This window comes from Myotis daubentonii, chromosome 14, assembly GCF_963259705.1.
Source record: "Myotis daubentonii chromosome 14, mMyoDau2.1, whole genome shotgun sequence".
Classification (NCBI taxonomy): domain Eukaryota; kingdom Metazoa; phylum Chordata; class Mammalia; order Chiroptera; family Vespertilionidae; genus Myotis; species Myotis daubentonii.
In genome coordinates, this window is record NC_081853.1 from 14,328,627 (window position 1) to 14,351,474 (window position 22,848).

Genomic DNA, 22,848 nt, shown 5'->3' on the forward strand with positions numbered 1-22,848 from the left:
AGCTAGCTCAATACAGGACCCTCTGCTTTTGCATCGGACTGGCTCCCTGGTGTGGTTTTCTTGGGGATCTTGAAATCTGGGCATAACAATGAGGGGATTTGTAGTCTCTGCTCTGTTGCTGGCTGTTCTTGGAGGGGTCCAGAAAAAAAGAAATTGTAGGGAGTGGCTATAGGGTTAAGCCTAGGACTGACCTGTTGGCAAAGCCACAAGTCCCAGCTTAGAGGGCACAGCCTTATGACTCTCCCTAGATCCTATCGGGGTAGCTAATGGGCTGTGGCAGGTGCAGCAAGTGCTGCCAAAACAAGCGAAACTCACAAGAACATTATAACTATGGTGACCACTACCTTGTTTACCTCTGGCTATAAAATAAAGGCTCAACTTCCTGTCTGGATCTCTCTCTGTGGCCTCAGCCAGGCACAGGAGATCCACCTAGACCAGGGGTGGGCAAACTTTTTGACTCCAGGGCCACAATGGGTTCTTAAACTGGACCGGAGGGCCGGCACAAAAGCATGGATGGAGTGTTCGTGTGAACTAATATAAATTCAAAGTAAACATCATTACATAAAAGGGTACGGTCTTTTTTTTTTTTTTTTTTTTTTAGTTTTATTCATTTCAAACGGGCCGCATCCGGCCCGCGGGCCGTAGTTTGCCCACGGCTGACCTAGACCCAGCTTATTCTCTGTCTGTCTTCTACATCCTTCGCCGCCCCCTCTCAGGCTCTTGGAACCCTTGACTAAGCTGGCCTACCACAGGAAATTACTTTGATATTCCAAAGGTGTGATCTTAGATGCAAAAAGACAACGGACAGGCTCAGTTAAGATGAAGGTTGATCTTTGTTAGGGAAAAATACCATCCTAGGACATGACTACTCACCATGAACTGCTTATAGTTGGAAAGTTTTAATTTCGGACCATCCTATGTGGTTACTTTCGATCTCTTAGTTTGTAAGGCTGCCATGCAGGCCTCACCTGAGCTTGTCTGGTTTAGTATGTGCCCCCCCCTCCCCCCTTACACACACACACAAAAGGCAGGCAGATCAATCAGGGGCTCAGCTGGAAGGCAGGTGGCTCACTACCCTGTGGTGGATCTTCTAAAAAACCATCCTGGCCAAGAGGGAGGCAATGAAACTTGCAACCCCTGCCCTGGGCTAGCCTAGCACCTTCAAAACATCAGCCTCTGGGTTCAAGATGTGGGCTGTGGTGATCGTCTGAAACAACCACCTGCTTGAAATCACACTTAAAACAAGAAAGCCCTACAGAAACACACGCCTGTTCCTGCCGGAGGAACGATGAGCCAAAAGCCACTTGATCCGTTACCTCCAAGTGAAACAGGTAGAATAAAATGTTCCCCAAAATGGCTCCATCGAATTAAGCCCTGCAAGAACTGTTAGGATTTTTGACTGGTGATGCAGGCTCTGAAAGAACTGAGAGAAGAGGGAGATGCAGGGAGAGAGAGTTTATTTTTCACTTTCCCTACAGGGAAAGGACTCCTGCATTGCTAATCAATACACGGGCAAAGAACAAAAGCTGCTCCCCCTTTTGAAGCCTTGGTTACTGTTGCTAGGTGACAAGGAAGGGAAGGGGATTTGAGGGCTGGAATTGAGCAGACATGAGGGGGGTTGTCTTTTAAAGTTTGTTTGCTTTTTAAGTCTGGGCAGATATCCTAGGGAGGTGTCTTTATCAGTATCTTCACAAGCCTATAAAACATTCTTAGAGTGAAAGTTACAAAGAGTTTGAAAGAGGCCTGTTTGAAGGGGGGGTGGGGGGGGTGGGGAGAGGAAGGGACCTTTCTACTAATTACCCCTGAGTTGTAAAAAAACAAAAACAAAAAACCAGCAGGGAGGAGGTATATGTAAGAATGTAGCCTTGAAAGTAACTTATCTTGAAGTTTGAACAGAGGGGCTGTTTGGATCAAAGGAGCTAGCAATCTTGGGGTTTAATTACCAGGTGCTTCTCATAAATTATGGAAGGCCACAGGAAAGAAGAAAGAAGAAAGAAGAAAGAAGGGCCTTTTTTTCCTGTCCTTACAAGAACCATAGCTAGCTATAAAACAACTAGGGGCCCGGTGCATGAAATTCGTGCACTGGGTGTGTGTGGGGGGGGGGGGGTAGTGTCCCTCAGCCCAGCCTGCCCCCTCTCACATACTGGGAGCCCTCAGGTGTTGACCCCCATCACCCTCCAATTGCAGGATCGGCCCCTTGCCCAGGCCTGAGGCCTCTGGCCTAGGTGTCCGGCCCGGGCAGCGGGGTCCCGCAGCTGCAGCGGCCCCGCGATCGTGGGCTTCGCTTTAGGCCCAGGCAAGGGACCCCTAGCTCCTGGGACTGCCAGCTTCGACCGTGCCCAGCTCCCATCGCTGGCTCCATCCCTACTTCCTGCTATCACTGGCCAGGGTGGCAAAGGCACCTGATTCTCCGATCATGGCTGGGGGGCAGGGCAAAAGCTCCCCCCTGGGTTTCCAATCACTGTCAGTGGCAGGGGGCTTCTTCCTGCTTTCCATTTTGCCTCCCTGCATTGTGCCTACATAAGCAAATTAACCACCATCTTGTTGGCAGTTAACTGCCAATCTTAGTTGGCAGTTAACTGCCAATCTTAGTTGGCAGTTAACTGCCAATCTTAGTTGGCAGTTAATTTGCATATAGCCCTGATTAGCCAATGAAAAGGGTATCGTCGTACGCCAATTACCGTTTTTCTCTTTTATTAGTGTAGATGGTCCAGGAACTAAACTGACTTTCTGTAAGTTTATTTTTCAGATCTAAAGGCAAGCCACAAACCCCAGAGACAAACTCATTACCTGATTGGGAAAGTCCCTTCCTACAGCATGTAATAAGTCTTGCACAGTCCAGAATGCCTTGCTTTACTGACGTGCACCCAGACTTCAGTAGGACCCCAGTGTCCCTAAAAAGGAAAAAGCCAGCCAACCTACACCCTGATTGGTTAACCCCACCAACCTCTGTGTTCCCAAGGAATAAAAACCCTGCAATGGGTAAACAGAACCGGGGACCCTATTACAGTGTTCTTGTCCTCTGCAGGGCCTCCATAAATCTGCCTTTGCTTTTATCAATGTCCCTGGTCCGAATGCTAACACAGGGACCCCAAAGTCTTCAGGCTCTCGGGGAGCCCAGAACAATCTTTCAGTGTATGAATTAGTGCAAATAAATGCATGTGCTTCATCGCCCGAGGTCACCTCTCCAAGGTATAAAGTGCTAGGAGGAGCATCACATAAGCGACCATTTCCCACGTGAATGAAAGACGTTAAAATAGCCTGTATGAGTGTACAACAGCAGAGGGCCTAAAATAGAACCCTGGCACCCAAGAACATCTCCCTGTGCCCGAATCTCCACTCCTAAGTGAAAGGAAAAGCAAGAATCAAAGAGAGTTTTGTCATTTGTAAAGGAGGTGAAGTTGGCCTGCAGTAGTTTCTAATTGCAGGAACAAAGCCGGTGTTAGACATAGAAAAGCCTGGTTATAAAGCACCAGCAGGTTTCTATCAGGACAAGATTTCTTCAGGATCCTTTGTGAGCTGTCCCCCACCTTTTTGGGGGGGGAGAATCTTCTTTCTGGAGGAGATCTCTTTAACCCAGGAAAATTAGCACCAGAAAAAGCTACAGGCAAAATTTCATAGTTAAAACATAGTTTTGTTTAGAACTTTATCCAAATAAATAAAACATAAAAATGTCTATTTAAAAAGTAACAGTAAATATTGAACAAAATTTTGGTTATAACTGCAATCCTGTGCTAATTATGAGGACAAAGAGTAAATCTCAGGTAGACTGTCTATAGTAAGATACATCTGAAGTATGGTAGCAATCATCTCAGGTAGAAACTATAGTTTAACTTTAACCCTGCTGTTTGGTTTCTGTACTTATTTGCTTGCCAAAATAATAGAAAAGTTATTCTGATTTTTCTGAATTATATAAATCATCCCATTCGATTAAATACCCTATTGACTGTAATGTGAATATCCCATTGGTTGTGGTCATACTGGTCTTAGAAAGCACATTCTTCTGTACCTGGGAAGGACAGCACAATTATCCCAAGGTCAGAGGGCTCCAGATAACGTGTCCTTGTTGACTCAGTGGTCCCAAGACCCGAGGGCTCTAGATAATGTGCTTCTGTCAATGCAGTGATCTGGAGACCCAAAACTATAACTTAGATAACATGCTGCTTCTGCTTCTATAAACTGCTTTTTTGCAAACCAGGTTCCTCATTCCAAACCTTGGGATGTAATCAATACCTTGTGATCTTTGCCTATATAAATCTGGTGTTGGGGCTGGGGCGGGTACTATGAGATCTGGGAGAGCGAAATGCCCCCTCATAGTCCCGGATTTGCAATAAATGTGACTCTTTAGTTTGACTTCTTGAGGCGTCCTTGTGTGATTCTCGGGGTACTTTACAACACATCCTTCCTATTAACATTTGGTTATCACGGTGGTATCAGAAAGAGGACATTTTTGCAAAAATACCTTATTGCTTTTTCAAAGGCTTTTCAATTCTTTGGTTTTTCAAGTCTCTTTCCCCTTCTCTTCATCCATTAACCGACCTTCATCTATTATTGCCTTTGAGGCAGGACAGTAAGGAGGCAGGCACATTCCTTGGCAAGTAGAACGAGGAAACTGAGACAGGTAGCTGTGGTTATCGTTATGATTAGCTACTTCTTAATACTAGGAAAGGAGTAAAGGGAAAGGTCAAACGTTATAAGCATGGTCATTTGAACACCTTCACCAGGAAGCTACAATTTCACACTCCCAGGGAACGCTGGCCCATTCCCTGCCGATCGCTGTGGGGGAAGGAGGCCAACAAAAGGAAGACAGACACATGCCAGTCAAGTTGGATGGCATAGGAAAGACACTTGTCTGTCAGTCACACCTGGGGACAGAATTCAATGGCCAGAATGGGCAGGGCCAATGCAAGGGGGCCAAGATTTGGGAATACATAATCCCCTACACAAAGGGGCTCTCTCTCATTGCTCCCCACTCTTGGCTCATGGAGCTCTCCATTTGCTCCCGCCTGTGTTTCCTCCATAACCATGTGGCCCTGCAGAGAAAAGAATGCCCTGAGGCCCCGTGGGAGGATGGGATTTGGTGGAAAACTTTATGGATGGAGTCGAATTAAGCGAGTTCCCCTCCAAGGTCCCATCTCTGTCTTGCCATGGGAAAAGTCCAGTCTTGCCTTCATTAGGGCCAGAATTAAGGCCACTGCCCAGCATTTCTGTGCCACAGACAATGGACTGATGGACTGCAGAGGGAAACAGAAGCTAAGCTAGCCTGATGCTGGACTGACCCGGCTCCAACGTGGAAAGGAAACTCTGGACACCAGCTCTGATTTAGCTCTACTGAAGCTGGGCTAAGAGGGACGGGACCTTGAAAACCCAGGGGTGTCATCCCAAAAAAACAAAACTTTCTACTGTACCTCATCCTCCAGCGGGGGCCTCTGGAAATGTTTACGCCAGCGTCACCTCCAGAACCCCACTGCCATGAACAACTGGGGGAGACAAGCCCCTCTCCTATCCTGCAACAGCTGAACAAAATGACTGAGCGATTTACAGCCAGATACAGAAGAGAGATAACACCTAGGCCTCCAGGCCCAGAAAAGCAGCAAAACCAGGTCGGCAATGCCAGGACCAGTGGCAATGCTAAGGACCTCCTGAAAGGCACACCCTGATGAATATTCTGCTGACAACCTCCCCTGAGACCTCCCCTGATTTCTGCCTGCAAGAGAGCAGATAAGAGCCTCAGGACAAAGGCCCAGCACATGCTCTCCCTCCCAGGAGCACACCACACTCACACCTTTTCCTTCCCCTTCTTCCCCGCCCCCCGCCCCCCCCCCCCCCGGGATGCATCTTCTAAACTCTAAGGGACCCCACAAGGTTTGCAACAGGGAGCAATGGGCAGCGGCAGCTCATCCCGGGCTAACCCCCTGACCCTGTCTCCACGGCCCCTTTGTCTCTGACTTCTTAGTGAGCCAGAGCAACCCGGCCTGGACTCATTTCCCCACCTAGTCCCTCTCCTGTTGCTTCTTCTCTCCTAAGCCCTTCCTTGTTTCACAGCTTTATTAAACGTCCTCTAAAACCCCCCTGGACTTGTGTTATAAGATCTTTCCTGCATGCAGTCAAGAGCCCCCACACTCTCGGCCAGCCCTAGACAGACCTGCTAAGGGCCAGGTCCCCTTTCCGGCAACACCGTGACATGTCATTCAAACAGTTCTCCAACATCCTTGCTTTCATTTCATGAAATCCCTCTTCTCTCACAAGAGTTACAATTTCACTTTCTCCTGTTTGTCTTGTATTTGCAAAATGGTCTCTGATTTGGGAGAGACAGAGGACCCAGATGTGAGTGGCTGGACGTAAGGGTTGAAAACAGAGAGGGATGTTTTCGGTAGAGGTTGAGGTGCTGCAGAGAAAAGAATGCCCTGAGGCCCCATGGGAGGATGGGATTGTGTGGAAAACTTTATGGATGGTGTCAGGTTAAGGGAGTTCCCCTCCAAGGTCCCATCTCTGTCTTGCCATGGGAAAAAGTCCAATCTTGTCTTCAGGGGCATTATTAAGGCCACTGCCCAGCATTTCTGTTCCATATTAAAATCCAGTCCAGCATCTGGCTGGCTTAGTTTGTGTTTGTTCCCAGCTGCATTCCATGGCGTGTGGGGCCTGCATGGCCATGGGCACATGGCAGGCCAGCATGTGGGGCAAGTGCGGGGCACAGAGCTTAACCAATCAAGCCTTCAAGAGTTCATGCACTTGCAGCGGCTTCATCCTCTAGCCACTGATCTGTTTCCTAGGTTAGACTGACAGGCCAGCACCTTCCCTACGTGACCCTGGCTTCACTGTGCAGGTGCCCCCCACCCCCACCCCCCGCCTTTGTTCAATCCCTTCCCCCAGTGATCTTCAGGGAATGGACAGTGGTTCCCTGGGGAGCACGAAGCTGAAGGTTCCTGGTGAAGCTGCCCAGGTTACCATGCTTATAATGTCTGGCCTTCCTTTGCTTTCTTTCTCTTATTAACACTAACTGGCTAATTCTGATGATAACAGGGTGATGGAGTGGGACCGAAGTTTGTAAGTGGCGAGTCCATTAATATTTTCCTGTTATGATAACTTTTATTTCCCCTCTATCATCTGGAAACTGTGGGAAATCAGATCCAGGACACGGGTAATCTGATCCTCTGGGGACTGTACCTGAACAGGGCCTTTTTCTCCATTTCCCCCACCCTCTCTTGCCCAGAAGATACCCTCCACCAACCCCCGCCTTCTCCTTTTCAAACCCTTCTGGCAGAGATAGGAGTTAACCTTCCCTCCTCCTCTAGTCATGAGTAACCACGCTCCATGCTCTAGAGCAGCAGTTCTCAACCTGTGGGCCGCGACCCCTTTGGCGGTCGAACGACCCTTTCACGGGGGTCGCCTAAGACCATCCTGCATATCAGATATTTACATGACGATTCATAACAGTAGCAACATTACAGTTATGAAGTAGCAACGAAAATAATTTTATGGTTGGGTCACAACATGAGGAACTGTATTTAAAGGGCCAGAAGGTTGAGAACCACTGCGCTAGAGTATTTTGTAAGAACACCTCTCTCGGCATTTGTAGTTTTGCCTCTTATCACAGTCCTTGTGAGAACACTGTATCCCACTAGGCTGCAAGCTCCTCCAAGACAAGTCTTTCTACATCTCTGCGACAGCCACAGAGCACCCTGTGCCTGGTGGACACTTGGTAAATACCAGGCAATAAGCTGGAATGTCATGAACCAACAGGGCTGCCGGGCCAGCACCACTGCAGGCCATTCCTTCACTGTTTATTTTGGCCACCAACAAAATGAGCATTCCTCAGCAGAGCCATATAATTTTAGAGCCTTCCGTCCAGATGGGAAGCTGGGGCCCAGAGAAATTGAGCAGGCTGCCCAATGTCACACAGCTCTTCTCTGCCTCTGCCCCCAACCCACCAGGGGCGCCCAGTGACCTCGGCATGATGTGGAAGGCCACACAGGACCTAGTGCCTCCCATCTCTCAAGTGTCACCCTCTTCTGTCACACCCCACCCCACCCCACCCCTTTTCCTGAACGATCTACATTCCCTGACATGGCCATGGCTTTAGCACCCAGGTTCCCCTCTCCCTCTCTTGCCTTTTCTCCCTCTTGCCTGGTGAGCTCCAGCTCATCCCACAAGTCGTGGCTACGACAGTGTGAAAAGTATGAAAGTCAGAGCTGCCATCCCAGAGGGACTGCCTTGCTTATTTCTCAAACTTTGGAATGTTAAAACTGGGCAAAATAACCTTTGGGCTGGGCCTAAAGCAGCGCTGTATTTCAAACAAATGTTTGTTATGACTACAGCACTCGAAAGTAAAAACATCCTTTAGAATTAGCCTCACTATGTTAGCTTATCTGCAGCTATAGAAATTCCTTCCATCCATGTACTGTTCCCCTCTTTCTCATCAATACCCCTTGCCTTCATCTCCCAGGTACAACACTATCTGGGTTTCTGCCTGAACCATTGCTTCCTGAATAGCTGGATCTCAAATAAAGGCTTGTTGCCTCTCATTTTGGCCATTTATTTTTAGGTTAACAACAGCATTACCCTGTCTCTAAATGCTTTTCCGGTTACTGGTGTTTGTGTTCTCGGGTTCTCCAAGATAGAAATCAAGAGGAAACCCCATGGAAATATCCAGGCAGATTTTATTAAGCTTATTCTCGAGCACAAGGGAGGCAGCACAGAGGAAAGGAAGGTCCTCTGAACCGACTCCTGGGCTGATTTTGACAAAGCAGCGTTGGAGAAGCAAGCTGTTAGAAGGGAGTAAAATTACGCATTTTTTTGAGCAGGGACTGGAGGGGTGGTAACATTCTTCTGGGTGGCTTATCTGTGTTTTGATCAGGCCAGGGGTGGCGGGGTGGCACCAGCTCTGCGGTTTTTCTTATCCAGTGTCCCAGGTCCTTATGCTGTCTCACAGTTTTGCATTTCCTGCCACCTACAGCAGTTCCATGGCCTGGGTTCAAATCCCTGCTCTGCCACTGACCAGCTGTGTGACTCTGGCAAGTGACTCAACTTCTTAAGAACCTCAGTGTGGGGACAAAATGAGATGGTGCATGGAGACTGCTCAAAGCAGCGACTGGCAGATACCAGGTGCTCATCCTGCCTTCCTACCAGAGCGGGTTAGGCAGCCCTGCTGCACGTCTATCACCCTGCAATGCCACTGTGCCTGCGTCTGTGCAGATGCTAGAGTCTGTGGGCAGGTCTGTGTTGCTATCTTTGTCTTCCCCAGTGTCTAGCCCAGCCGTGGGCAAACTACGGCCCGCGGGCCGGATCCGGCCCATTTGAAATGAATAAAACTAAAAAAAAAAAAAAAGACCGTACCCTTTTATGTAATGATGTTTACTTTGAATTTATATTAGTTCACACAAACATTCCATCCATGCTTTTGTTCCGGCCCTCTGGTCCAGTTTAAGAACCCATTGTGGCCCTCGAGTCAAAAAGTTTGCCCACCCCTGGTCTAGCCTGTGGCTCAGTTTCCAGACTTCATCACATATAAAGCTTAAATCCTATCATGGGTACAAACAAGGTGTGGACGAAAAGGGGCCCACATACTAAACCTGACAAGCTCAGAGGAGGCCTACATGGTGGCCTTACAAACTCAGAGACCTTATCTTTCCCAACCAAGGACACTAGAAAGCAAATGGTTAACACCTCTCCTCCCTAATCAGAGAATACAGTAAGAAGGGAGAGTTTCATCTCACTCATTGAACAAAGAAGTCGGCGGTCTTGGGACTTTCCAAGGTAAAATCACCAGATGTTCTCATGAATTCTGAGAAAGCTACAACAAAGTAAAAGGGGAACCTTGAAATCTAGTCTGTTGCCCAAGATATCCAGCAGAGGAACCTTGAAACCTGTAGACAGAAAAGTATAAAATCCCACATCTCCACCAGGCAGGGCATTCAGACTAGCTGGGTGCCCATTTGTGCTACATGCCACATGTGTTTTTAGTCAATTTGCTTGCCTCGTTTCCTTAATAAATTTGCTTACTTTCCTACAATGCTATTATCTGTCACTCCCCTGAAAACCCTCTCACCAGACTGACAAGAGCTGAGAAGGGGACAGCCCCTCCAACTCAGGAGGCTGTCTGGTAACTATTAGGTCTGATCAAATAATTGAATCCATATCCTCTCCCCTGGGAACTGACCTTTAGACCACTTCACAACCGGCATTCCCTTTCTCTTAGACCACATTCCAATGGCTAAGACCACATTCCACTTGCTAAGTCCATTAACTTTCCCCTTCAGACCTGCCCAGAGAATTCTCCACCCAGAAAAAGCCCTTCTAGAGTCCTCTGAAATCTCTGACTCCCTGTCCCTGGGTGCTGGCTCAGCCCCCATTTGGGGGCTCAGCCCATCTGGTATCCAGATGACCTAATCTCTCTATATAAAAGCCTAAGCAACTGTCCGACCATTCGACTGGTAGCTATGACACGCACTGACCACCAGGGGGCAGACGCTCAACACACAGGCATGGAAACATGGAACAGACTGATGAATCTCAGAGGGTAGGGGGGAGGGAGGCGGGTGGAAGAGATTAACCAAAGACCTTATGTGCATACTAGAGGCCCGATGCGTTCCCTCAGCCTGGCCTGAAAGGATTGAGCCGACCGGCAGTCTGACATCCCCCGGCAGTCTGACATCCCCCGAGGGGTCCCGGATTGCAAGAGGGAGCCTCTAGTAAAATTTATAATCCCTTACCACTTTAGCCTCCTTTAGTGAGGGGCTACCAGTAACATCTTGACTTCCAGCACTATGCCCTGATTATTTACATTGTCTGAGTCAATAACAGCAGGTAAATCCAGGTTTCTTCCTTCTACCAAAGGATGGAGACCTGCCCCATTCAAACAGAACTGCACAATTTGGAAAATTCATTTGCATAAAAGTGGGAACTTGGGCAGGAACTTCCTCTCTAAAAGTTGGCCTCCCCTTTATCTCTGTGGAACACAACTTAGGTTGCTACTTGAATCTGTGTCTCCGAACTGCAGCTCTTTTTGCTCAAATAAATGCTTTTTATTCTTCATTGGAGTCTAAAATTAATTTTTGTTTACCACTTGCTATTACTTCAGATAATTATTTAACAAGAAGAAGAGGGGCCCAACCTGCAGCAGTGTAAGAACCTCTGCCTACACTCTGCCTCGTTCCCCTAAATTAGCAGTTTCCTGGTGCTGCCCCAAATGCATCAGACCACAGACAGCAACATGACTTCTGGGACCAGAAAGCCTGGAATGTAATCAAGAGGATTTTCAAGGATCTGGTTGATTTAGGAAAATATCTTCATCTTCTTTGAAGAGGCAACAGCATTCAAGGTCAGAGAGGGCTTTGGTTTGCAAAAATTATGTCTAGATAAGGGTTTCTCAACCATGGCACAACTGACATTTTGGGCGAGATTCTTACTTGTTGTGGGGTATTTAGTAGCATCTAGGAACGCTACACACTGGATGCCATCCCCAAGTTGTGCCAAACAGAAATGTCTCCAGATGCTGCCGTATGGTCCTGGGAGGCAAAGCTGCACTCAGTTGAGAGCCCTTTCAGAGGAAGTAAGCCCACTCAATTCCAACCCTGGATTTATTACCAAAGTAAATTGATAAGGAACATTTTTAGCCACACACTGTATCTACCTTGAAGCACTGTCTTCTAATCCTCAGGGCCTTTTTTTTTTTTTTGTAATTCAGAGTTTTGAAGGCAGTTGTTTTCAGCCCTGGCTACACATTAGAATCCCCCAGGGAGCTTTTTAAAAATAGAAATTCCTGGGCCCCACCGGGAGCTTCAGATTAGCTGGCCGGGGCAAAGCACAGGCAGGAGCACTTTTTTAAAAGTTCCCTAGGCAGTTGGAACAGGCAGCAGGGATGGAGAAATACTGCCCCCAGGCATTTCATTTGATGCGCCCTCTGCCCCCTCCTTTGAATCTGGCAGTGTTAACGTAGCTGAGCCAGACAGCCAAAAGGAGGCTATGGGGATTTATTACCAGCTCCACTCTTGACAATGAAACGTCCTCTCCACACTCCATTTCTTGGCCTGCAGATGACTTGCCGGAAAGAACGGAACTTAATAACCAAGCAGCTTCCCCATGGCCTCGTTGATCTAAACAGTCCAGCCCCACAGAACTTTCTGTGAAAACTGTTCTCTATCTCCTCTGCCTCACATGGTACTGCTGGCCCTGTGGCTATCAGAGCACCTGACATGTGGCTAGTGTAACTGATAAAAAGAATTTTTAGTTTTATTTAACTTGAATTTTAATTTAAATAGTCACACAGTGGCCAGTGCCACGATATGCGACAGTACAAAATAAGTGTTTATGTCCCTATAGGGTCACAGTAATAAAGAAAAGTCCTATAGCCTGTTAAATTCCACAGAACTGTGAAATTCACATTTATGTCTTAAAATACCTAAACTCAACAGTCATTAAATTCTCAAATGGGATTCTAACTTATTCTAATAAAGAATCAATTTAGGAGAAATTCTAAAATAATTTTTTTAATCAACCTGCAGAATTAGTTTCCCAGCATATTCCAAATACTTTGACAAGGAAGCTGATTCTACGCTAAGCTGCTTACTAGCCTGCCAGGAGAAAAACACTCATGCTTGCTTTCCTTCCCTCCAAATCCACACATTACCTTTGATTCAGACTTCTTGCCCCCCGACCTTGGCCTAAAGCAGCAATACACACTTTATTTCCTCATATCATTAAGTTTCATAATTACTTACAATTGCACAAACTGCGGATCCTCACAGAACTCAAAGCCCATCAATTTTGAAAGCAAAAAAATAGAAAGGCAATTCTAGCTCTTACTGCAAAGGCAACAGGTGGTTTAGAGTTGAAGAAAGCCTTACAGGCCTTTCTGAGCACACACACACAAAAATGCTTACCTCTTCTTGGCCCAAACTCCCCTGGCCCACCTCTAAGCAGAGTCAGCATGAGCATTTTAGTATTGATTTACCATTTTGGGGTAATTCAAGGTGGTAGTCCCTCTTCACAATAGCTGGTGTCCATCGAGTGATGACCACATGCAGGGCCCTGTGCTTCATCTCATCCCAATCTTACCACTGCCTTCTGAAGCAGGTACTGTTGCCAGAAGCGGAAGCTAGGTACCTGGCCCATGGCCACACCGCTAGCAAGTGACAGAGGTGGGATCTGGACCCAAGTCTCCGATTTTCTGGTGGGAACCCTTTGGGTTACGAACAAAGACAAACATGTAACTCTAATGTTAGGTACCAGGCTGAGCCATTCTCCCGGTGATCCAGCTGCAGCGTTTGGCATGGCAGGGTTCAGAAATCCTGAGCCTAGCTTTTCTTCAGAAACTACCCCATCCCCCTGGACCACTTTCTGTCCTGAGGCTTCACCGGGCAGGTGAAAAGAGGGGCTTTGGGGAGCACTTCTGATCTGCCAGCACAACTGCACCTCCGAGCACAAGGCAGACACATGCAGTAGAACTTTCCAAATGCCATCATGGTGGCGGAAGGTAGTGAGATCCCATAGCTGGGAGAAAGGAACCGATTTCAGTTGGGACCAGGGGAGAAATCAGCGGAGTGTTCATGGAGGGGACAGATGAGCTAGACCCTAAGGGGTAGGTAAGATTTAGACACCAGAGATCCCAGGGAGGGCATTCCCAGAGGAGGGAACAGACTGAGCAAAGGCGCAGAGGAAGAATGTGTGTTCTCCTGCTTGGGTTACAGCAAAGAAGCAGGGAGGGTGGGGGACAGGTGCCGGAAGCAGGTCCACCCTTGCTGCTTGACACAGTCGCTGCAGGGAAGAAACATCTGCACAGCTTATGTTTCAAAGGACCTGGCGTATATGGCATATGTTTGCTCCCCCTCTTAGCGCTGTTTTAAACAGGACCACCTCCCCAAGAAAGGTTGTTTCCCCAGGTGAGGATTTTTCCCTGGAGTTAGGGATTAACAGGACTAAGGAAGAGAATAAATCAGCAAAACCCCCTAGTGTTACAGAAATACCATGTCCTACTTATGAAGAACTTGGACTAAGACTGTTGGCAATAAATTTGGGACTTGTTGGGCCCACATCCCCAGGGGTCTGCCCACCAGGGAAAGCACCAAAGCCTATACCCCTTGAGACCCACCGACACAGGGCAGTCCCAGGGAAGGCAAGCAGAGGGGCTGGGAGGACATAACCTTTACTGGGTAGGATAATCTCCTTCAGCCACTTCCTTGTAGTTTATCAGTAGAGCAGTAGAATAGTGATCTTGGAATAGCCCTTATAATGGAACACAGAGATTAACCTAGACAAGATTAAAATCAACAGGACTAGATAGAGACAGGATTTTGGGCAAAGGTCAGATAAGAAACTACAGAAATGAAACAAGGAACTGCAGAAGGTTACCCAAAACATACCATGATGTGATTATAGAGGCATGCTTATAGGATCAAATGGTATAAATACAGATGTTAACAGGAGAATAAAGAGAGAACCTGGCTATGCTGATCATCTGAAGGCTGTCTCCGTGTCATTCCTTCTTCGCCGACTCCGTCTACACCTTTGGGAACCCCTGGACCTGCTGGGGCAGGACCCCAACAGGTAGCGTCTCCAGGGGCCTATGCTGATGGGCTGGGGCAGCACAGGGAACCCAGAAAGTAGCCATTAACCATCCCAGGAGCTGTTTTGCATTCCCACCCCTGGTACTTTCTGGCTGTGTGGCCTCCAGCAAGTCCCTTGAGCAGTTTGGGCACCAAGAACCCCTTGCTGATCTGAGAACCTAATTTTAGAAAAATAAACTGGTGCTAGGAACACAGGTTATTAATTTCTCTTCTTTCTAACTTCCCATATTATAAAAATATTGTTCATAAGAATTTATTATTTACAATTGGGTAAAAATCGGTCTAGTGATTCAGAATGGGGTCGTTGAGGTCAGATTCACTGAATGTCCTGGGAAGAGACCATCTCGGGGAGTCTCATCTTCCTCTGAGAAATGGGCGGCACATTGGTACCTACCTCTTGGGGCAGCTGGGAGGAGTAAGGCAGGTTATCACTTAAAGGTGTTTAGAACATGGCCCGGCAGGCAGAACTTGCTTATTGTCAGTTATTGCTAACAATAAGTTATTTTTAAGCTCTTAGCCAGGTGGAGTCAGCCATGAGGGATTTCTGAGCAGATGAGAGTGGAGGCCAATGCTGGCCTCCGGTTCCTGTTGGGATCTCTTCATAACCCTCCAGCCCCTGGGGCATAAAAAGCGCTCAACATACATACCCCTGGATGCACAACCTCTAGACCAGTGGTTCTCAACTTTCCTAATGCCGCGACCCTTTAATACAGTTCCTCATGTTGTGACCCCCAACCATAAAATTATTTTTGTTGCTACTTCATAACTGTAATTTTGCTACTGTTATGAATCGTTATGCAAATATCTGATATGCAGGATGTATTTGCATTGTTACAAATTGAACATAATTAAAGCATAGTGATTAATCACAAAAACAATATGTAATTATGTTTTCCGATGGTCTTAGGCGACCCCTGTGAAAGGGTCGTTCGACCCCCAAAGGGGTCGTGACACACAGGTTGAGAACCGCTGCTCTAGACCCTCTGGAGCCCTCCTCCTCCCTTCCTACCTCCCTCAGTCAACTTGGCATCCCTCCAAGGACTGCGGGTTCCAGGATGTAAATGTTGCACGTGCCCGACCTGCGGCCGGCGGCGGCGTTACACAACCGCATTTACAAGACCCGCAGGAAGCCGGCGTAGGCGTGGGCTAGGGATGCCGGGGTTGCAGGGTGGGCGCCGGCTGTCAGGGTGTGAGAACAGGCATCCCGGCTCGAGGGTTTCGAGGAGGAGAGGGTGCAAGGGCGAGGGAACCCGGGCAGGTTGCGGAAAGAGGCGCTGAAAGGCTGCTGGGGGTAGGTACCGGCTGGGAGCGGTGCAGATGCCTGGGGCTGGACGGGAGGTGACTTGGGCTGGAAGGGCGAGCTGCAGCCCTTCCCTAGGAAGTGGGAGGCACGGGGGTGCAGGAGCCTACACACCAGCCGGGCGCTGGGAGGGGCGCAAAGGCTGGTGCCGGCGCGACTGGAGGGGAGGAGGAGTGGAAAAGGGGTGCAGGTCCCCGACCCGTCCTCACCTTGTCCCCGGGCTTTGGGAGGCAGGCATCCTGGTCCCAGGAAGTGGGGGAACCGGGATTCGGGAATGTCGAGCCTATCGGGGTACCGGGAGGGAGCGCGCGGAGGCTGACGCCGGAGCGGGGAAATGGAGAGGAAAGGGAGGTGCAGGTCCCCGACCCGTCTTCACCCCGGGGGTGAGGGCCGGGGCGGAGGCCGAGCAGCCAGGACTCGGGAAGAGCCGGAGGTCACTGGGTCATCCGGGAGCCGGCGGACACCCCCTCCCAGGCGCGCAGCCCCGCCGCCCGCGCTCACCTCACCTCACCTCCGCCGCCTGCGTCCCGCCGCACGAGCCCGACTCCCGCACAGTCCGAGGGTCCGTCCGGCCGCCGCGCTGGTGCTCGCGCTGCTCTCCGCTCCCCCGCCCGGCTCTGCGGACGCCTTAAAGGCGCGACGCGCTGACCTGCGTCCTCCGACAGAAACGCCGGCGCCGCCCGCCCCGCCCCCAGAGCTGCTGCTCGGACGCCGCGCTCGCGTCGCGAGGGCTCGGACGTGAGAACTTCCAGCTCCTCCGCGCCCAGGCTCAGAGCGTTAAACTCCAAGGGTAGAGAGTATCACGCAGTACCCAACCCCAGCTACCCAGCTCCAAGAGCCAAGGGCCGAGCACGAGCGCCTACTGTGTGTGTTCCCCTACGCAAGCATGTCAAACTCGAGGAGGGCCGAACCCAGTCTCCCAAGAGCTCACTAGGGCATGGAGGAGGGATGGGAACCCAAGGCGTCACTGTTCCACAACGTGACACCAGATTCGAGGAGGCATCGGTTCATTCACTGAGCACCTACTGTGCGCCTGGTGCTGCTGGGCACCATCTGCCGCAGTGGCTGCCACCTAAGGGTGAGAGCAAGCGAGGGACAGGCAGGTACACAGGCAAACAAAGCCTGGGTTGTCTCATTTAAGCCAGGAAGCGGGCCTGTAGTTGGCTTCCTTTCTCAGAAGAAAGGCGAAGAAGCCGGTTCAGCTTGCAAAGGACAGAACTAGGAATGCCAACCAGGGATCATCTGACTCCAAAGCTCTGGGGGCAAAATGGCCTTTCAGACACCACTGGTTAAATCCCCACGACGGTCATTTCTTCCTTTTAAGGACAATTAAACCTCACTGGGCAAAAGGGTAAGGAGGGGAGCATAAAATCCACCACTCGTGAAATTCAGAGGTGTTTTCTGACAAGTTATCCGCCTCGAAGCCGGGTTTTTGCACACCTGGCCTCGGTTTAGCACTTCCGCCTCACCTCCTCGTGTTCCAAGGGCACGCAGGCTGCACTGGACCATCTAGGCTTCTGCCTGGGCTCTTCCTTGCCGGCTTGGCCTGGCTACTCCTTCCTCTTTTCTGTGCCTTAATTAAAATGTCACTTCCTCCAGCAAGCCTTCCTTAAATCGCTGTGGGGCTACACTACCGTGGGGGCTTCTTCCGTCACAGTGTTTACGCATTCATTTAACAAGTATTTACTAAGCGTTTACCATGCTGAGCTCTGTGTGAGGGGGTCTTCCTGCTGTGCTGAGAGCTGAGTCTGTGGCTTGCTGTCTGCTTCTCTCTCCAGACCTAGATGGGACCAGTGCCCAGAACAACTCTTGGCCATTTCAGTCCACCACAAAGACAGCTTCCCGGCCTGTACTCTCAAGCCCTCCAGCCTGGCAAGTGTGGTTGGGCAGATCCTGGGTTTTAAGAATTGGGCATGGGTAATTCCCAGTGATCTGGCTAAGGGGCATCTATGACACCACTGGTGACCACCCTATAAAATCTGCCTCTGCCAGAATCCAGCCCAGTTTGGGATAATCTCTCTGGCTTGGGCTGGATCACCTCCCTCTAAGACAGCAGTTCTCAACCTGTGGGTCTCGACCCTTTCGGGGGTCAAACAACCCTTTTTCACAGGGGTCACCTAAGACCATCGGAAAACACATATAATTATATATTGTTTTTGTGATTAATCACTATGCTTTAATTATGTTCAATTGAACTGTATTAAAGGGTCGAGGCATTAGAAAGGTTGAGAACCACTGTTCTAAGATGTTGGCCACCTTATCACTCCGACTTCAGGAACTGCATTTGACTCCCTTCCTGGAATTGTTCTCAGAGCTCCGGTGAATTCCACCTCTCGGGCCTTATCTGTCTCCACTGTGAACCTTTCCCAGCCAGCTGCGTTCCAGCACACCCAGAGCAGGCCCAGAGAGGCAGCAAGGAATAAAACTGGCCAGTCTTTTAATCCCCACAAGCCACTTAGCAATCTAGGCTCAGGGCACATTCACCAAAAAGGTGCTGGGGGGAGGAGGGGCAAATAAATAAATAAGCAAATGAAATGCATGAATGGCTTCCCACAAGTCCTGCCCAGAAGCCATCAATGAACTTTACCTGGTGTATTAGGAACTTGAAAACAGTTCTTAAATTTGAAATTTTTTCCTCTCCGAAACCTTAAAAATGTGCAATTGCCCTTTTTTAAATTCATAGCCTGCGGCCTCAGGGGCCTCCTAGGGTCTGGAGTTTCTAAATCTAGAGATTTGCCCCTAGTTTTATATTTTGACACACTGAGTTGAGCCCAGTGGGAGTCACATTCTCTGTGACTCTTACCCACCTGTTGACCTGTTGGACTGACAGGAGAGAAGCCTTAATAAGCCCCCCTCCCCGCCCCCCCCCCCAATTCACAGTGAAGCCAAGGAGGCAGGAGGAGATGAGGGGACTCACCTGTAATACTCTTTCTGAATCAGCAATGCCCTGAGCTATGTCCCTAAAGAATCAGGAGAGGGTGGAGGTCAGGGAGCAGTCCAAGGGGCCACCTACATTCCTAATGGCATCCCAAATAGAGACTCCTTATGATCTGACAGGTCTCACCCGAGCATTAGAAAGGAGTTCTGGAACCTCTCACCTGCCAGCAGGTGCAGCAGCACCCCAGGCTGCACCCGATCACATTTGTGAACGTCTCCTGGACTTGTCAGCATACCAGTTAGAGCTGAGTGGTGCCAATGATCACCATTGTTTAAGCACATGTGTTACCTGATGGACACTGTGCATCATCTCACTTAGCTCTCACCACCACCTGTGAGATGTGCTAACCCACTTTACAGATGGGAACACTGAAGCACAGAGGTTAAGTGACTCCCTCAAGATTCCATAGTCAGAACATAGTGGGGCCAGCAGTCAAAGGTGTTTATTAATTCAATATTCCTACTACATGCCAGGTACACTTTGGGTGAACAAAGACATACTTGCTGCCCTCAGAAACTTAGAGTCTATTAATAATAAGAAAATATTAGAAACTATTCCATCAGGGATCACACACAAATTATGATGGAATCATGAGTAACAACAAATACAAAGGCCATGTCAGCACATGGAAATGCATGTAGGAGAAAAATGAAAGACACAAGGTACTCTGCGGACTCAGATGTCAGCTGGCAGCCTCCCTGGCCTCTGAGCAATTTGCATGATTCATTCTCCAAGCATTTATTGCATGGCAACTGTGAGCCAAGCACCGAGCGCCTGGCCCATATGCAATTCAGATATCTCCACCTTGCAGCAGCCTTCCCTGATTACCTCTGAAAAATTAGTTGTTCCATCACCTATACCCTGTAGCACATTGTAGATGATGATTTATTTATTCATCTTGACCCCACCTAGTTGTGAATTCTTTTTTCACCTCCGTATCCACAGGGACCAGCATGATGAGTGGCACAGAGCAAGCAGGTATTAATTAGTCATTCTGTGTTCAGTACTTCACACGCATTATCTCACCGAACCTGTGAGGTGTGTATTATTATTGGCGGCATTTTACAGATGAAGAAATTGAGACTCGGAGAGGTTAACCTACCCACGGGCACATGACTAGTAAGTGATACTGTCAGAATCCAAACCATGTTGTGTATGTCTGAACACAAAGTCTGCATTCTAACCATTAAGATGCCTGCTGCCATAATTGGTAATGGAATTAAATATGAGCCCAGCCGGTGTGGCTCAGTGGTTGAGTGTAGACCTATGAACCAGGAGGTCATGGTTTGATTCCCATCAGGGCACATGCCTGAGATGCAGGCTTGATTCCCAGTAGGGGGCGTGCAGGAAGCTGCCCATCAAGGATTCTCATCATTGATGTTTCTATCTCTCTTCCTCTCCCTTCCTCTCTGAAATCAATAAAAATATATTTTAAAAATAGATAGCCCTGGCCGGTTTGGCTCAGTGGATAGAGCGTCGGCCTCTGACCAAAGGGTCCTGGGTTCGATTCCGGTCAAGGGCATGTGCCTTGCTTGCAGGTTCCTTCCCTGCCTGGGCTCTGGTCAGGGCTCGTGCAGGAGGCAACCAGTCAATGTGTTTCTCTCATGTTACGGCCAAAGGGGCCTGCTCGGGCACCACTTGTTATGGCCAAAGGTGATCCTGAGTGGGGGGGTGAAAGGATTGAGAAAAGACAGACAAGAGAATGAAAGCTGGGTCTCAGTGGGACGCTGCTCTCTGATGAGGAGACAGCGCCAGCGCCCACAAGCCCTGTCTTTATTTTATAGCAGATGCCACGAGGCAAAGTAGGGGCGTGATCAAGTTGTTTACAGCATTCTCGTGAGTTCCAACCTCGCTCAACTACATGCACCTGAACTCTAGCACAGGGCACATGGGGCTACGTGTTCGGACCATAGGTTCAAGCTTACAACCACAGCCATTGGCTATGATTGTGCTGGGAGGGCCCTGTCCTTCCAGCTGGGACTTGCACGTGGCAATGAGAGGACCCTGTCCTTTCATTAGTCCGAGGTTTGATCCTGGCCAAAACACTATAGCCACGCCCCCATATATCCCCCTTTACTTTTGTTTTTAAACGCGCCCATTTACATTATCCAAAAAACGCTAAACAAATTATTCAGCATCATCAAAACAGACTTCTGGTTATTAACAAAACTATAGACACAGCAATGTTAACAAGAAAGAACAAAACTCTGGCTAATAACAAAGCAATACCAACGCAAAATCAAACTACAAACATGTCAACATTTTCAGGATATCTTATTCAAAGTCCTTAGATTTGGCTCCGCAAGATTTTACAGAAAACTGACAGTTCACCAACGCTCGCACAGCTTCCACTTGCTTTTCTAACATGTGCTTGGCCTCAGTCGCCATCTTCAGCTGACTGCATGCTGATACCTCGGTCACTAGCGTAGTAAGATGCTGCTGATGCGAAGATGTCGTAGATGCAAAAGTAGTCCCCTGGATCAGGCTGTTTGGACGGTTGACCTCGGCACTGAGTAGGCATCAGTCCCAGTCAAATCAGCCCTGTCCACGCAGGTGGAAGTCTGGTCCCTTCTCAGCCTCTTTCTTTATCCGCAGCTGCATGGAAACGAGCAACCCTCGGTCCTGCAGAGCTGGAGACTTCCAACTCTGAGTCTGGGGTCTCACATAGACCCAAAGTCCCAGGGAGCTATCAGGTTGCACAAAGATAACCAAAGCCTAGAAACAATGCAACTGCTGCAAGAGCTTACAATCTAGGTCTAAAACAAAATTACTTCCTTAAACATCATCAACCACAGCCATCTTCTGCTTTACAGTAGCTTAAACAAAACCTAGGAGATTTCTACCTTATTTTGTACCTCCTAATTACTTATTTTCTACTGCTTATTTCTACTTATTTCTTACTTCTACAGCTTATTTCTACCGCTTACTTTCTACAGCTTATTTCTCCTACCGCTTATTTCCTACTGCTTATTTTCTACTTATTTCTCTACTTCTAACTATGAACTATAGGTAGGCTTGGCTGCCCTTGCCCAAACCTTCGTAGGTTGCAACCCCGGCTTACAGAACCATAGGTAGGCCTGGCTGCCCTTGCCCAAACCTTTCCTGGGTTGCAACCCCCGCTTATTTCTACAGCTTATTTCTACCACTTATTTCTACTTATTTCTCTATTCCTACAGCTTATTTCTACTGCTTATTTCTACTTATTTCTCTATTTCTACAGCTTATTTCTACCACTTATTTCTACTTATTTCTCTATTTCAACAGCTTATTTCTACCTTACCTATCTTTAGCTTAACAAAACCTAAGAGATTTCTTATTCTCCACTGCCTATTTCCACCGCTTTTATTTTTGTTTGTTTGTTTTTAGGGACCCACTTCTTTTTATGCTTTTCTACCTTATTTCTTTTCTATTTTTTACTTATTCTCTCCTTAAGAAATTTAAAAATGCTTCAATTAAGCATTGCCCCATGTTTTACACCGAGCTATTTCCAAACCTCGGCTCCCTACCTTACTTTTGCTTTTAGCCTTACTTTCTGCTTGTAGCCTTTTTTCTTAGTGATCCCCTTCCTGGGATCCTGAATTTCCCAAGTTTTACACCGAGCTAATATTACCACACTTCGGCTCCCTACCTTATTTTTGTTCTTTGGCCTTCTTACTTTTGCTTTTTTTTTTTTTTTTAATATATTTTATTGATTTTTTACAGAGAGGAAGGGAGAGGGATAGAGAGTTAGAAACATCGATGAGAGAGAAACATCGATCAGCTGCCTCCTGCACATTCCCTACTGGGTATGTGCCCGAAATCAAGGTACATGCCCTTGACTGGAATCGAACCTGGGACCCTTCAGTCTGCAGGCCGAGGCTCTATCCATTGAGACAAACCGGTTAGGGCTTACTTTTGCTTTTTAAGCTTACTCTCTGCAGGCGTCTTGGAGCCTCCTTTCACCTGACCACTTTTTAAATTCCCCAGAAGCCATTTGTTACAGCCAAAGGGGCCTGCTTGGGTGCCACTTGTTAAAGCCTAAGCCTTAGGCCCTAAGGTGATCTTGA

General features: G+C 48.3%; 2 protein-coding genes across 8 annotated transcripts in view; one reads left to right on the forward strand and one right to left on the reverse strand.

The window, feature by feature from the left end:
- Positions 1-16,523, reverse strand: part of ABHD6 (abhydrolase domain containing 6, acylglycerol lipase) — a 57,395-nt gene extending 40,872 nt beyond the window's left edge. For 2 of the 6 annotated variants that reach the window (XM_059663142.1, XM_059663145.1), the window contains exon 1: positions 16,371-16,521. The gene's annotated coding sequence lies outside the window, so the exon portion shown is untranslated. Of the gene's footprint in view, positions 1-16,365 lie in introns of all 6 variants that reach the window. The other 4 variants (XM_059663143.1, XM_059663146.1, XM_059663148.1 and 1 more) reach the window with 3 other exon arrangements.
- The window catches only part of DNASE1L3 (deoxyribonuclease 1 like 3), a 41,315-nt gene continuing 34,176 nt past the window's right edge, over positions 15,710-22,848 (forward strand). The window contains exon 1 of one of the 2 annotated variants that reach the window (XM_059663154.1): positions 15,710-15,855. The gene's annotated coding sequence lies outside the window, so the exon portion shown is untranslated. The remainder of the gene's footprint in view (positions 15,856-22,848) is intronic. The other variant, XM_059663152.1, reaches the window with a different exon arrangement.